Source organism: Crotalus tigris, unplaced genomic scaffold, assembly GCF_016545835.1.
Source record: "Crotalus tigris isolate CLP2741 ecotype Arizona unplaced genomic scaffold, ASM1654583v1 scf7180000024375.2447938, whole genome shotgun sequence".
Lineage (NCBI taxonomy): Eukaryota > Metazoa > Chordata > Lepidosauria > Squamata > Viperidae > Crotalus > Crotalus tigris.
In genome coordinates, this window is record NW_024100545.1 from 2204698 (window position 1) to 2219526 (window position 14829).

Below are 14829 nucleotides of genomic sequence, written 5' to 3' on the forward strand. Positions count from 1 at the left end.
CGGCAATCTGAAATCTTTTGTTGTAAAAGGCTTGTATAATCTCATTCCGCAGGGACTTCTTTGTAAAGTAAATCACCACATCTCTAGGCAAATTCTTCTGCTTAGCAATCCAGGAGTTGAGTCTATAAATTTTTTCCACGTCTCTCTGTAATTCTCCTTTATCCATATCCAAGGCCAGCGCCAGATCAGTAAGGACCACCTCCACCAAATCTTGATTGATATCTTCCTTGAGGCCTCTAATCCTCAGTGCATACTCCATCTGTCTGTACTGAAACATCAAAATATCTTCTTGTGAGGAGTCCACCTTCCTTTCCACGTCTTGAATTTTGTCATCCAAAGAGTCAACTTTGTCTTCCACTTCCTCAAGCCTTGCGTCGAGCTTAACCACCACAGTATCCAAACCTGAAACAGCTGCCAATATATCTTGTCGTAGTTCATTATTATTTTCTTGCAATTTAGACTTTATCCCCGTTATCTCTTCTTTGAGATCAGATTTAATTTCTGATTTAATCTGTGAAACAAATTGATTCATTTCCTCTCTCATTTGAACTACAATCTCTCCCATTATGCCTCTAACCTCTTGTACTGAAAGTCCAGGTAGAGGAGGGGAGGGTGGTGGCTGAGCCGGTGGTACATGTTTAGATTGTTGTTGTAGCTGTGCAGTGGAAGTTATAGGAGAAGAAATAACCTTAGGTGCTGAGGAAGGCTGCTGCCTCTTTGAAGCCATTTTAAAAAGCACAATTGTCACTTCCCTTTCCCCTCCAGCCAAAAAGGGAGGAGGAAAGAAAAAAAAAAATTTTTAAAAAGAGACAAACTATAGTCATTAAAAGTCCAGAGTAAATCCAAAGAATAAGTAGTAAAAGAGCAAACAGTTCAAAAGAAAAAATTCTAAACCAAAAGCAAAAGCAGAAGCAAAAAACAGTCCTTAGAAAGGGAAAGTAAAACAAAAGAGAAAGGAAAAAAAACTCCGACAGTTTCAAAACGCCATCTTAAATCCTTTCACTAGTATAACAAAAAAAGGAGGAAAAATAGTAAAAATCAAAAGATAAAAAAATAAACACCTAAAATATAACAAAAAATCCTTTAAACTGCTCCGTCCGTTTAAAAATTACTCACCAAAATGCTGTAACCACGGAGATAGAAGCGGCGGTTTCTTTTGCTTCCTAGGAAGCAAAAACAGCTGGGAGGCGGAGATCAGCAAGAGCTCCGAGGGAACACTCCTTTCACCCCCTCTAGAAATAAATCCAGAGGGGGTTCAGGGGTTCTACCTCTACTCTTGCGTTCTCTGTCCCTTCCCTTTGCCCGGGAAGGGATTTCCGAGCCGCGGGCCAGCTGATGCGCGCTGCGCTCCGCGGCTCTGACACTTCCCCAGCTGGACGGCTAAAAGCTAGCCGCCATCGCCGTCGCCTCCCACCGGAAGCTTTATCACTGGAGGCTTTTAAAAAGAGAAAGGACAGCCATTTGTTTGGAATGTTGAGCACGGGGTTGGACTAGAAGACCTCCAAGGTTTCTGCCCTGAGAGGAGGCAGGTGATTGGTAGTGCCTGGGAATAGGGACCATAGAAGCAGTATAGACAGCGGGGACAGTAAATTTCATGCTGGCATAGTTTTTAGCCAGGTCAAGAATAGGTAAAGAGCTTGCAACCAAGCATGGAGGAAAGCTATTTTAAAGCCACTGAATGATTTGAAAATGTTACTGGTTTTTCGTATAACCTGCCTCACAAGAAGTACTTCCAGGCAGTCATCCTGCCTCTTTCACAGATTTGTGTAGAAGGCCCAGGCAAAGATGTGGTTCCGTTGGTCAATTGTCCATGTCAATATATATATTTTTATGGCAAAGAATCTATAAAATGAGAAAGAAGAACAATCATAGCAGGGTAAAGTATTGTCTTCCCAGAAGAAGACAAGTGATGTGTTTGGGATGAGTTGAAAAAAACAACAGTTGTTTCCTCTTTGCAAATTTCTCAATCTGTAAAAATTCAGGTAGACACCCTCCTCAAACCTGCTAAATCTGACTTCAGAATAAAGATGAACAAGATCTGACTATAATTCCCTTATTAGGTTGAGCATTTTAGTGTTGCTGTTTCCTCCTTGATCAATCATTTTGCTAGAAAAGAGTTATAAAAGAGAGATTATGAAAGAGACCAATTGCTTACAAGCGTCTTCACCCAATGTGCTGCTAACCAACTGAGTTTTTACAGCCCATTGGTTGGTTTAAGTACAACATGCTTGACCAAGTCAGTTCTGGTAGCTGCATTCTCACAACAGTCTAAATTTGGCTAATTTGAATTTATGTTACAGTTTGTGGTTGTGACTTAACTTCTTGTGTCAAAGTAGCCCCAAAGTCATTAAAATAAGTTTATATTAAACTGTAAAAAGGGGGCAGGGGAAGGGAGGTTGCTCAGTATACTGCCTTTTTTACCCAGAGTGCTTAATCCAATTAAAAATTAAATGTTATTTGCTACAACATAGTAATAGTAAAATAATAGTAGTTTGCATGGCCATAGCCCCCTTGTCCACATTATACTTTAGGGTTCTGTGTGAACCAGAAAATGGGTTCCATAACCAAGTTAACTACTTGGGCAAATATTTGCCAGTGACCCACAAAGCAGCCAATCCCATTGTGGTCTCACTTGTGCAGGAATCCAGTTATGTTTCTAAAGAGAACTGGTCAATAGGTGAAACTGAAATTGTCATTTCAACTAAGCCTTTTCATTTTATGTACTTTATATCTCTCCTTTCCATTTAGCTGTGTGCTCAAAGATAGATGAAAATCAAAATACAGCATACAAATGATGAAATAAGTGACTTGACTGTTGTTTTAAACACAAAATGGAAGCTACATGCAATCCTTTGGGCACAGATGGGATAGCCTCTTATTGGAAGTCAGCACCCACCCACCCTCCTAGAGAAGGAAATATTTGGGGGGGCTATTAAAAAGGACAGAATATTATATTTCCCCAAAGGAGTAATGAAAAATCTTAGGCAAAGACAGCCCCAAGTCTCCCTCCCCCAAGCAGATACCAAGCAGGCCAGCTTTTAGAAATGCAGATTTAATAATCCTTTCAGAAAGATTGGAACCAGGAAGCTTGGAGCTGATGGGATTAGAAAGACAAAGATCCTTAGAACCAACAACCCCTCATCCAAAAAATCCAACACAGGACATAGCCATTAGCCACAGCCCCAGGGAAGCAGGATATGACCTTTAGGACATAATAGGATTAATCCACCACCATCAGAATACCAAAAAGGACACACTCAAAAGCTCAGGTCAAAGTTCATACCACAGGAACAGAAAACAACTCCAAATACAAAAGCCCAAGAAGGTATAAAAACCCACCACTCCCAGCTACATGTGGTCAGCTTTCCCAGATTCACTTTTCTGTCTGACTCTGCTCTTCAGTAAACTATAACCTTCTTTTTAAAGCAGTCTCCCTTTTGTTTATTCCCAGCTTGGACTGGACCTTGAAGATTTTTCTTTCAACACTCTGATTGGCCAAGCAACTTCAGAAGAGCTTCTCTGCTGGAACTTAATTGGCGCTATCAGTTCTGAAATCTAAAGATAAAATGGCCACAAGAGGGCAGCAGTCTAGGCTCAATCTTTTGGCTGCCATCTAGTGGTCATCCATATCCTTGCAGTAGTATTTGGTATTCTATTTTAACATACAGTAGACAGATTCATAATGGGAAAGTTATTTCCTTAGTTAAGTGCTAAGTACATTGAAAGTTTAAAAATTAGCACTCTAATTTGTATTTAGAAAGCCCCGGGCAGATCTTATAGTACAGATGTGCTATAGCCCTGGCTAAGAGCCTGGCTGATTCATTTCACATCCTTGCAGCATCCCAACATTCTTTGTTGGAGCTCTTTAGTCAAGATGGGATGTTTGACTATCTCAAGAATGCCATAATTATGGAAATGTGCTCCCTCTTACAAGTACTGTTATTCTGTCCTCTCAACATCTGTATAAAGTAGATCAGGCTACAAGGATAGTATTTTAAAAATGACCAAAGGGTTGAACATAGTAATCTACTCTCCATTATCACTGTTTAAAAATACTTTGATATAAGTGCAAGACATATAAGCTACAAGTGTTGGGAATGCTCAGGAGCTCCAAATGGTTCGATAAACATTGCTAATAGTAAAAACAAGTTACAGTACACCTGGTTTCTTAATTTAGATATTATGCATCAATATGTATAACTATTATTTTAAAAGCTCTGGAAGCAAAGCAAACATCACAACAGAGTAGAGCATTGGGCATAAATTGAACAAAACACTACAATAATTTGAAACTGGCAAAGGAGTCACATCAAGATCCATGCTTGCAGCTTCAGCAGCTAATTCTGAAGAAAGACAGGGTAAGGTTGGAATATTCTTTCCTGGAACCCAGCCACAGCTCTTTAGTTTGCACCCTCCTCCATTCATTCATTGCCTTTCTTATAAAGAAGTAGAAATTGAAAGCACATGGTGGTGCCCTCAAAGGCTCTGGTAGATAAGAGGAAGAAGAGGGTGAGCCTCCAACATTGCACTTCTTTGTTGGATAAAAGACACATTAATCTGCCTGCCAGCAGCCAATTAGTGCTTAACCCATTTGGACTATTTCTTGACCCGTACCAGCAAAAGAGCAGTTTCCCAATCTATATCATACTCTGTCCTGAAGATCTGACATGTTGCATGAAAGTTGTTCCATAGTTTCTCTGCTGCGCTGCAACACAACAAATAGAAAGCTTTGGCAACATATTGAGTTTCAGCAGCCAATTTTCACTGGGGAATAAGAATGTGAACTCATGTGTCATTATATTTTGTAAACCACAATGGATGGCAAGCATCTTGGATGAATCCGATCCTTGTGGCTTATTTCACAAATCATAGTTAAAGCAAACAACAGCTTCAGATCACTTTTGAATTTAGAGTTAGGGAACAGGATTTAAAAACAAGAGCCTGATTCTGAATGCTTCTGGTGAATCAGTGGGTTTTTAAACAGCCTGCTTCTGCTTGCATTGTGCCTTCAGAAAGTTGCCACGGATATAGCCAGTCCATCATCTTTTATCTTCAGTTCTTTTCAGATGAACATCCAAATGCATCCAAACATGTCTCCATTTCTTCATCTTACCATTAGTATGGTTGTGGGTGGCTTTTAAGCCTAGTCAATACAGGCAATAGAAATGAGATGGAAATGTAAGAGAGCCAGTATAAAATCACATCTTTAATGCTGCTGTTTAATGACTTTGCAGGTAGAGATGAGCTAGTTGTGAGTTTTTGCCCTCATATTATGAAAAAGAAAGCTTAAAAAAAGCAGATGGTAATTAAAATTGAAGCTTGTACTTTAGATGTATATTGAAAGGATGGTTTTCATTGTTCTGTGATTTTTTTTGTAAGTCATCTAAAATTTCAGAGAGAGTCAGTTGAAAGTTTTAAGCTAAGCAGGCAATAAAAAAGAAAATGTTAGATACATTAAATCTATTTACTTAATGAATACCATATTTGAGCACCAAGGTTGGAAAGCTAAACCACCAGCTTTGCAATTTCCAAATTTGCCTTGTGAATATGCAGCGAGGGAGAGAATACATTGCACTAAACCATAATGTGATTTATTTTCTTATGGTTTAGGATACCACAAAACCTAACAGTTTATGGCTTACAAACCATGGTTTATAGCAGAAACATGCAAACTTTTCTGGGCTTGAAGGCCATGCAAAGCCCAACATGTTAGAGACCATGTAAAGCAGTGTTTCCCAAACTTGACAATTTTAAGGCATGAGGACTTCAACTCCCAGAATTCCACAGCCAGCAACGCTGGCTGTGGAATTCTGGGAGTTGAAGTCCACATGCCTTAAAATTGTCAAGTTTGGGAAACACTGATGTAAAGAAACTAAAGCTGACCTATTTTTAAAAAATTTAAAGTTCATTAAAATGAACAGCGTCCAGGTGTATCAAACCAAGAAAGGAAGCCCTCTAGTCTAGAAAGCACAGAAGTCAAAAGCCAAAAGGTTCTATTAATTGCTTAGAATAGGCACTCATAGCAAGGAGGAACAACTTTAGAGTATCTTATGTTGTAAAAGAAAAGGGCTGCCCAATTTGAAAGATTTCAAGACTAGTCTACAAGTCCCACATTAGTAAGGAGAAAATTACCCTGATGACATTTTATCTTTTGATCTGGAATCGAGGAGCATGAATTACCCTACAAAGGGAGCTGCTTAAGCCTAATACATGCAATGGAGCCCTTGGGAAAGTTCTAATGACCCATACGTTAATGTAAAATTTTACATTACAATTTTACAATTACAACTTTACATTATATTTGATTAGAGTGTGTGATCTCCATCCATGCTTTTTGCTTTCCAATCATTATTTATGATAATCATTTATCACACATTTCTGATGACTACTGATTGTTTATGCATGCTCCAAATCACCCCATAATAACATGCTCCAAATCACACCATAAGCAACCTCTTCCCTCCCAAGAATAGAATTTAGGCTGATTCATGAGGATTTTTTTAAAAAAAAAAAATCTAAAAAAAATCTAAATGATACACAAATATTATTAGCTTTTTCTGTGTAACAATATCAACTGTAGGATTCACTAAATATTCAGGCCAAGACATTTTTAATATTCAACTGATTGTAAGGCTGCTCTCAAACTGAAGGCTCTACTGCAGTGGTAGGATTCAGCCAGTTTGCACCACTTCGGCAGAACTGGTAGCTAATTTTTTGTTGCCCAGGCCCAGAACGGACTTCTGGAAGCAGCATCCACACAGAGAACCGGTTGTTCACATATTTAATAATAATAATAGTAAAGTTGGAAGGGACCTTGGAGGTCATCTAGTTCAACCCCCTGCCTAGGCAGTAAACTGTATACCATTTCAGACAAATGGCTGTCCAGTCTCTTCTTGAAAACTTCCAGTGTTGGCTCATTCACCACTTCTGGAGGCAGGTTGTTCCACTGGGTTAATTGTTCTAACTATCAGGAAGTTTCTCCTTAATTCTAGGTTGCTTCTCTCCGTGATTAGTTTCCATCCATTGCTTCTTGTCCTGCCTTCAGGCGCCTTGGAAAATAGCTTGACTCCTTCTTCTTTGTGGCAGCCCCTGAGATATTGGAACACTGCTATCATGTCCCCCCTTGTCCTGCTCTTCATTAAAGTAGACATACCCAATTCCAGCAAACGTTCCTTATATGCTTTAGCCTCCAGTCCCCTAATCATCTTTGTTGCTCTCCTCTGTACTCTTTCTAGAGTCTCAACATCTTTTTGAATACCACCACTGCTCTACTGTAGTGCTATCAAACCAAAGATGCTTTTTCCAGCCTAATTTCTCTGTGCATGTTTGTGTGAGAGAGATGGAGGAAAACAGAAGAGCCTATTGAAGACATTGCAATCTGTACCTCTTGTCCAATACTGTGTGGAAATTTCTAGCAAACGTCTCCTCTACTGTCATCCTAGGATCGATGTCCTGAAGAACATTGATGTCCTTGCCCCTTGCTCCAGCCTCTTCTTGACAAGGGAATGTTCTAAAGTGGATCCCTCCATCTCTATTGAATTTTGATAGCAGGTGGATGTATAATTACTGATCCACTCATCAAAAAGAGCGCAAAGTTTAGGCTGCCAAGCTCCAGCCCTCAGATCAGGGAAACTGGGGGTCAAGCATAAACGCAGAAAGAGAAAATGTGTGCCATTCTCCTCAGCCAGAGCATCTAGAATGACCAACATGTAAACATTTAGAGTCTTTGATTGCAAGGCCAAAATTCAGGTTCCTGTCCCAAGAGGCTTCTCTGGGCTCTGGAGAGGGAAGACAGACTTCTAGTGCAGAAAGAATTGATGATGAGAAGGGATAAAGATTCTGCTGGCATCTTCCTGTTTACCTGAGCCCTGTTTCTACTAACAAAGATCTTCCATTTTGCAGTACGTAGTTGGATAATAGATCAGCCTCAGAAGAAACCAACACTATGAGGAGATGAGTAGGAAAAGGCCCTGCCTTAAGACACCAAAAGCCCTGCCCTTAAAGCAGTGGTTCTCAACCTTTTTAATGCCACAACCCCCAACCGGTTGTAAGTCGAGAACTACTCAACCGGTCGTAAGTCAAGGACTACTCAATTGGTGCAGCACCGTTTGCAGAATGGGACTTTTGGCAGGCTCAGCAGGGCAGAGACAGCCTGGACAATTCCTATTGGCTTTTGAAAGCCAATAGAATTAGACTCTATTCAAGAGAGTCTATTCTATTGGCTTTCAAAAGCCAATAGAATAAAAGGGAGTAGCACAGCTAAGGAAAAGGGGGGGGGGGAATGGCGGACTGCATTGTTTGGCAACCCCCGTGAAATGGTCATTCGACCCCAAATGGGGTCCCGACCCACAGGTTGAGAACCACTGCCTTAAAGGAAAGCCCTAGTCTTACTTCCAGCATGAATCTTCAAGAAGCTTTCATTGTCAAAAAGCACAATATATCTGATGTAAACATTAGAATTATTAGATTCAGGCCTCAGCCCCAAAAAGAGATACCCCATTTCCAAGATGCAAGAACAGATGACTCTTATTGCTGAAGGAGGGATTCCTTTGACATAACTGGTAGAAACTCAGTAGGTGACTTTCCTCAGCTGTTAATGCCTCAAGAGAGATGGAAGGAGAAGAGGGATGTAGGAAGGCAGCACCCCCCCCCACAGAGGAAGAAATATTTTGGGGGATATCAAAAAAGCAGAATATATTTCCCCAAAGGAATAATAGAAAATCTTAGGCAGAACCCTCCCCCCTCCCAGTCTCTGTGCCCCAAACAGAAACCAGCTCTGTGGAAATGCAGATTTGATAATCCTTTCAGAAATACTGGAGCCAGGAAACTTAGAGCTGATGGCATTAGAATGACAAAAATCCCTAGAACCAACAACCCCTCACCTCCAAAAAATCCAACATAGGACATAGCTATCAGCCCCAGCCCCAGGAAAGCAGGACATGACCTTTAGGACATAATAGGATTAACCCACCACCATTAGAATATCAGAAGGGCACACTGAACCTCAGGTCAAAGTTCATGCCATAGGAACAACTCCAAAGATAAAAGCCCAAGAAGGTATAAAAACCCACCTCTCCCAGTACCATGTGGTCAGCCACCCCAGGAACATGCTGCTATCACTGAAGTTTCTGGCAACTTAATAAACAAGAACCTTCTTTCCTAAAGCAGTTTCCATTTGTTTATTCTTGGCTTGGACTGAACTCTGATGAAGACTTTTCTTTCAACAGGGAGAAAGAAGGTAGAAAGAGGAATTGTGACTTAGGGCAAATGTATGTCTTCACCTGCGTGTCCTGTATTCTGTATTGCTGTATCTGCATATCATGTATTTTCATATCCATCACTGATTTTCTGATTTTTATGATTTGCTGCTTTGCAATGGGATATCTGTACTTTTGTTCCCTTTTTGCCAATATTTGCTAGTTGTAACACACTAATGTTCTACAAAAATGTATGTGCCTTAATATTTTTCTATCCATTTCCCCTTTAATAGATTCTCACTAACTAACCAATTTAGCTTCTTGTTCTAATGTTGGGAGTCATTTACTTGCAATAATCTAACCCATTAATCCATCAAATGACACTACCTTTGTCCTTGATATGTTAAAATGCAAGTTCATACTCCTAGCAGCAACATGTGGTCTATTGTTCAATTTCTAAGCCAACCACATGGCATCATCTGTATACAGAAGGCACAAGCATTCATGTCCTTGAACTATACACCTCTGCTGCCATAAGGGCATAACTGACTCTTGTAGAATTCCTACTCCAAGGAAAGTCACAACTGTTGCAACATCACAAACTGTTTCCCCACCCCCAAGTAGGTAGAAAACCTTGTCCTCTGGCAAAAGAGCTGTGGCATCAATAGCATCAATTCCAACCCATATCCTAGTAATAGCAATTGTTGATTCTCAAAAGCTCTGTTAAAAGAATTTTATTTTTACAGCTTTCCAAAAGGATAAGTGCCAACTAAACTTGGGGGTGGATGGGCAGGATAGACTGCTCCATCAAAGAGAGCAGCCATAGAATAACATTGTCTCCAAGGTCCTATTGTTCTTGTGCCATCCCATGTGGACAGGAGACAATGAACAGCCTGACCCAGGATGAGTGTAGAGGATGGGTGAGCTCCATATTGAGAAGATGCTCCTAAAGGTCCCTGAAACCAAACTGATGGAGGGCATTATAAAACCAACACCTTGAATTGTATCTAAAGATTACCATAATCCAATATAATGTGCACTACGCAGGTTATTGTGAGTGTAGTCGGCTACTACATTTTGCATCATTGCTGTTTCCACATTGCTTTCAAAGGCAGCTCTACATAAAGCATTTTGGAAGGAGGAGGAGGGGCGCTAAAATGCCAAACCTCTCCCCATCTGCTGTGCATCATGTCATCTGTTCCAGTGACCTCATTGTCTTTAGGAAGAGTGCCTCTGCATTCCCTGTTGGAATATTATTTGCTAGACATTCTGCTTCTGTGCTTATTGCTCATCAAGTTACAATTCTCATTAAAAAAAGTTTCCTGAAATAGTCCAAAATAGGATGAATGGTGGTTAAGTGTCCCAAAGAGATCATTTGATTCTTGTCATCCACAAATTATTTTCTCTTCTATGTATTCCTGTGTTTTGACAGAAGCTATGAAGTCTTTCATGTGAACACTGTGGTCTACTAGGGGATTTTGGAAGGCAGCCAAGATTCTATAAAAACCCTCCCACCCAAATTCTAAATTTGGTTGTACCTGCTAGAGTAGCCTGATGCAAAGGAGATTGGAGCAGATAAAAATACTGTGATATGATCGCTCGCTCACATATCAGGTTTTCATTGTTGTTGTTAATTGTGAAGTCGTGTCCGACCCATTGCGACCCCATGGACAATGTTCCTCCAGGTCTTCCTGTCCTCTACCATCTTCTGGAGTCCATTTAAGTTCACACCTACTGCTTCACACCTTTTCATTAGCTTCAGTCAATGCAAATAAGGGAAAGGATTATGGGGATTGCAATCTAAGATGACTTGAGGGTCACTTTCACTTATTCATTCTCTTTTTCATTTGTTCCTGAACCAGAGGACAACCCAAATTCCATGCCTTTTGTACATTTTTCTTCCTGCAAGATTGTATACTATTGTTACAAAGAGATATTTCTGCAAGGGCACCTTGTCACGAAGAGCTGCCAGAATCACCTCTCTTTTGAGGAAACTAATAAGAGATGGGCATGTTGATACAAACAAACGAGAACCAGTTTGGTTTAGTGGTTAAGACAGGAGGGTAGAAACCAGGAGACCGTAAATTCTAGACCCACCTTAGCCATGAAAGCCAGCTGGGTGACTTTGAACCAGTCATTTTCTCAATCCACACGTGCTCTCAGCCCATTTGGTTGATCTGAAAAAAGTAGATCCTGAATTTGTGGGAAACCACTTGGAGGGAAAAAAGCTAATGCAAGCAATTATCACTTAATAACTACCAGGTCTTTGTTTAATTAATTTAATTTGTTTGCATCCATCTCGCTGCTAGACTTTTAATTCTCACACACCCATTTGAAGCTAGAGTTAGAAGAATATAAGCAGTGATAGTTTAGGGCGTAGCCAAAATTGCTTTGAAGAAGAAATATGAGCAACCACATCTAGCCAGTATAAATAACAACTAGTTATTAAAATGCAAGAAAAGGCCTCTTTAAACACAGGATCATGGGAACGTTTCCACTGCCTGAGAAAATAAACTTGGGGCAATGCACTGCTAGCAGGAAATGCTCCTAACTTTGTGAGGAATGGACAAAAACCTCAGTCAGTAAGATTCCAAACATAATCACATGCCCTGTAATTAACTGCATTTAAGTGTGTCTGTATAATTTTACATTCCATACAGATAATGGTTCATGGTCCATGAGCCCAATGGTCAGTGAACTTTTTCATACCATTGGAGGCCAATTTTCATTGCTTCAGATAGATCCTGTGAAAAATATCAGGCTTCTGGAGATCCTTGTCAGCCATTCAAAGTTGTCTAGAACAGACTCCGCAAGAGGACTAGAACTCCACTTTATGAGATACGCTACATTAACAGAATCTTGCAAATCAGATTCTGTTCTTTCTCCTCTTCCTCTCGCAGTGTTTCTCAACCTTGACAATTTTAAGGCATGTGGACTTTAACTCCCAGAATTCCACAGCCAGCATTGCTGGCTGTGGAATTCTGGGAGTTGAGGTCCACATGCCTTAAAATTGTCAAGGTTGAGAAACACTGCGGGTTATGCAACAGTGAGCCAGGGAGGAGTCAACTTGAGTTGTTTTCTAATATTACTTCCTTCCAAAGATTCAAGGAAAGTTTCTCCCCTTTTCCTCTTTCTGATGGCTTTGGAATATTTCCCTCAAAGCCATTCCATGTATCTCTATATCACTATGTGAAGCAAGATTTGTAGCAATAATGAAAAATATTCCATAAATATTTTGTTCCCTGAAATGAAAAATACAAATAACACTTAATCTAAGAAGCGTGGGCCACTAGGACAATTTTCCCCAACTTGGTGTTTTTCAAATATTTGGATGTTAGTCCTTCCCTGTTTTTTGTAACCTCTGAGAATTTGAAAACTGATGTCTAAAGAGCCTTAAGCTGGGAAAGGTGGATCTACAAATTCAGTTGTGAAATTCCATTGAGATATTAGAGCAGGGGTAGGCAACCTTGGCTCTTTTATGACTCGTGGACTTCAACTCCCAGAATTCCTGAGCCAGCAAGGCTCAGCTTGGAAACCTCTCCCTTTCCCCTCAGCATGGCTGGCTCAGGAATTCTGGGAGTTGAAGTCCACGAGTCATAAAAGAGCCAAGGTTGCCTACCCCTGTATTAGAGCAAGAGAAAGAACAATAAACAGAAAGGAAATAGTTATCAATAAGTTACAGAAAAATGTATTATGTCCTTTTAGCAGCAAAAAAAGAGGAAAAGTTGGAATTTGCAAGATACTAAAAATAAAAACTTGTTCTACATAGTGGCTGAATTACATGGTGACATTATCCATATGGCTCTTTTTTATTTAAAGTAAGAGCATTACGATTGAAACTATTTATTTGTGTAATCAGTCATTTTAAAATCTCCAAGGTCTCCCAAAATCAAAATGAAGTTATGAAATCACCTGAAGAACAGCACCATAGTCTATTTGCCCAGGTTAAAAGTTTGTCCTAAGCTAGAGCCATTTATCAGCTTTGGTATATATAATGTAATATGTCCAGCTTTGTTTCTGTTAGACAGATAATTTTCTTTTTTATTTTAGATAAGATTGTGGGACAAGATGTTCATGCAGTTTTGACTCCATAGTTAAGTTATAATTATTTCAACCATGGAAGTAAGCAGGAAACAGGACACACAACTGGAACAATTGCACAACATAATAGTAAACATATGACTGGGAGCAGAAAGAGTTTTGGTAGAAAAATATTCAGATTTTGGGGAAGAAGAAGTTTTGATATGTTTCAGACTTACAGTCCAAATTGATTAGCATTTTTGCATAAAACAAATTTTTGGATTAAAATTATCAATTGCATAAATAACAAGTTCACATAAAAGAAAAGAAATCTGTAGATTTCCACAGTTAAACCAATGTTCAGTGTTCTGTGTTAAAGTCATACTAACCCAGGCCAACAGACTGAGTTATTGGGAATTACCACTCATGTGATATCCTTTGCCAGGACTGAATGTGGTAATTTGGTTTATCTCATTGCCAGAAAAAACACAGTGAGAGGGGCCAGTTCTAGACAGAGTAAATTTAGCGAGGATCTGGAAAAATATTCTATACGTTCAGTTATTCAGAGCTGGATTCTCCATCACTCAGTGCTATCTATCATACCAGTGTAGCAAGCCTCCCATCTTTTCTGCAAAAAGGTTTTTATCCCAAGAATGTCATGGTTTAAAATAAATATAAGTGATTGATTCTCTCCCTGGGACTTGTATAGGAAAAAAAAATAATGTCAGCTTCAGCAAACAAAAGAATCCTAAGGTAAGTCTTCTAGTGTAAAATGAATACCAATTTGTACTGGATAAATTCTATCAAGGAAATAAACATGCTTTAAACTAAAATCCAAAAGGTGAGATACAAAGGACCACACATTACTTCCTTGTCAGCATGAGACTCTTTCAGCTCCTCTTCATCAGCACCAACGCATCTTATTTTTCCATTTTCTCTTTTCATATTCTTTCCAATGCAGTTCTAATAAAGACGAAAAGGAAAATGGCCACCTCCCCTTACACAGAAGTGGAAGTACTGGCATTCAAGCACAATGGAGCCTTTATGCTCATTGGTGAAAACAATTGGGTTCAAAGGAGGAGTGGATCTGGGGAGAGAGCTTCTCAGAACTATTTATACTGGAGATTTCCCCACTGTACGTACGGCTCTGCAAAGAGACATCCACACCATTTGTGGTCAGATATTTACATTTTAAGAAAATTTTATTTATTAGAGTTTGCCAGAAAATGCTTCCATTCACAAAGGAGTTATTTGCAAAACACATCTTTCCCAGCACCAAGCTAATGAGGCTAAAAGCCAAATAAATTGATAAAGAGTGCAGATCAGGGTGGAGGTGGCTTTGCTCCTCCTCAAAACTGCTTTTTTAAAACTGTAAAGGTATATTCCCAACAGCATAATCTTACCTAGACCAGAACTTATTAGAGGAGTCCAAAAATAATTTACAATAGTGGAGAATCTGTCTAGCTCAAGATTAAAATGTTGGGATATTGGTTTTCCAGAGCTGCAAGAAGAAAACCAAGCTCACTGAACCCCAAGACCCCAGTTATAATTTGGCCAAGGAATTATGCTCAAGTGAGGAACGAAGTCTGAGGTTCAAAATCAATTCACAGAT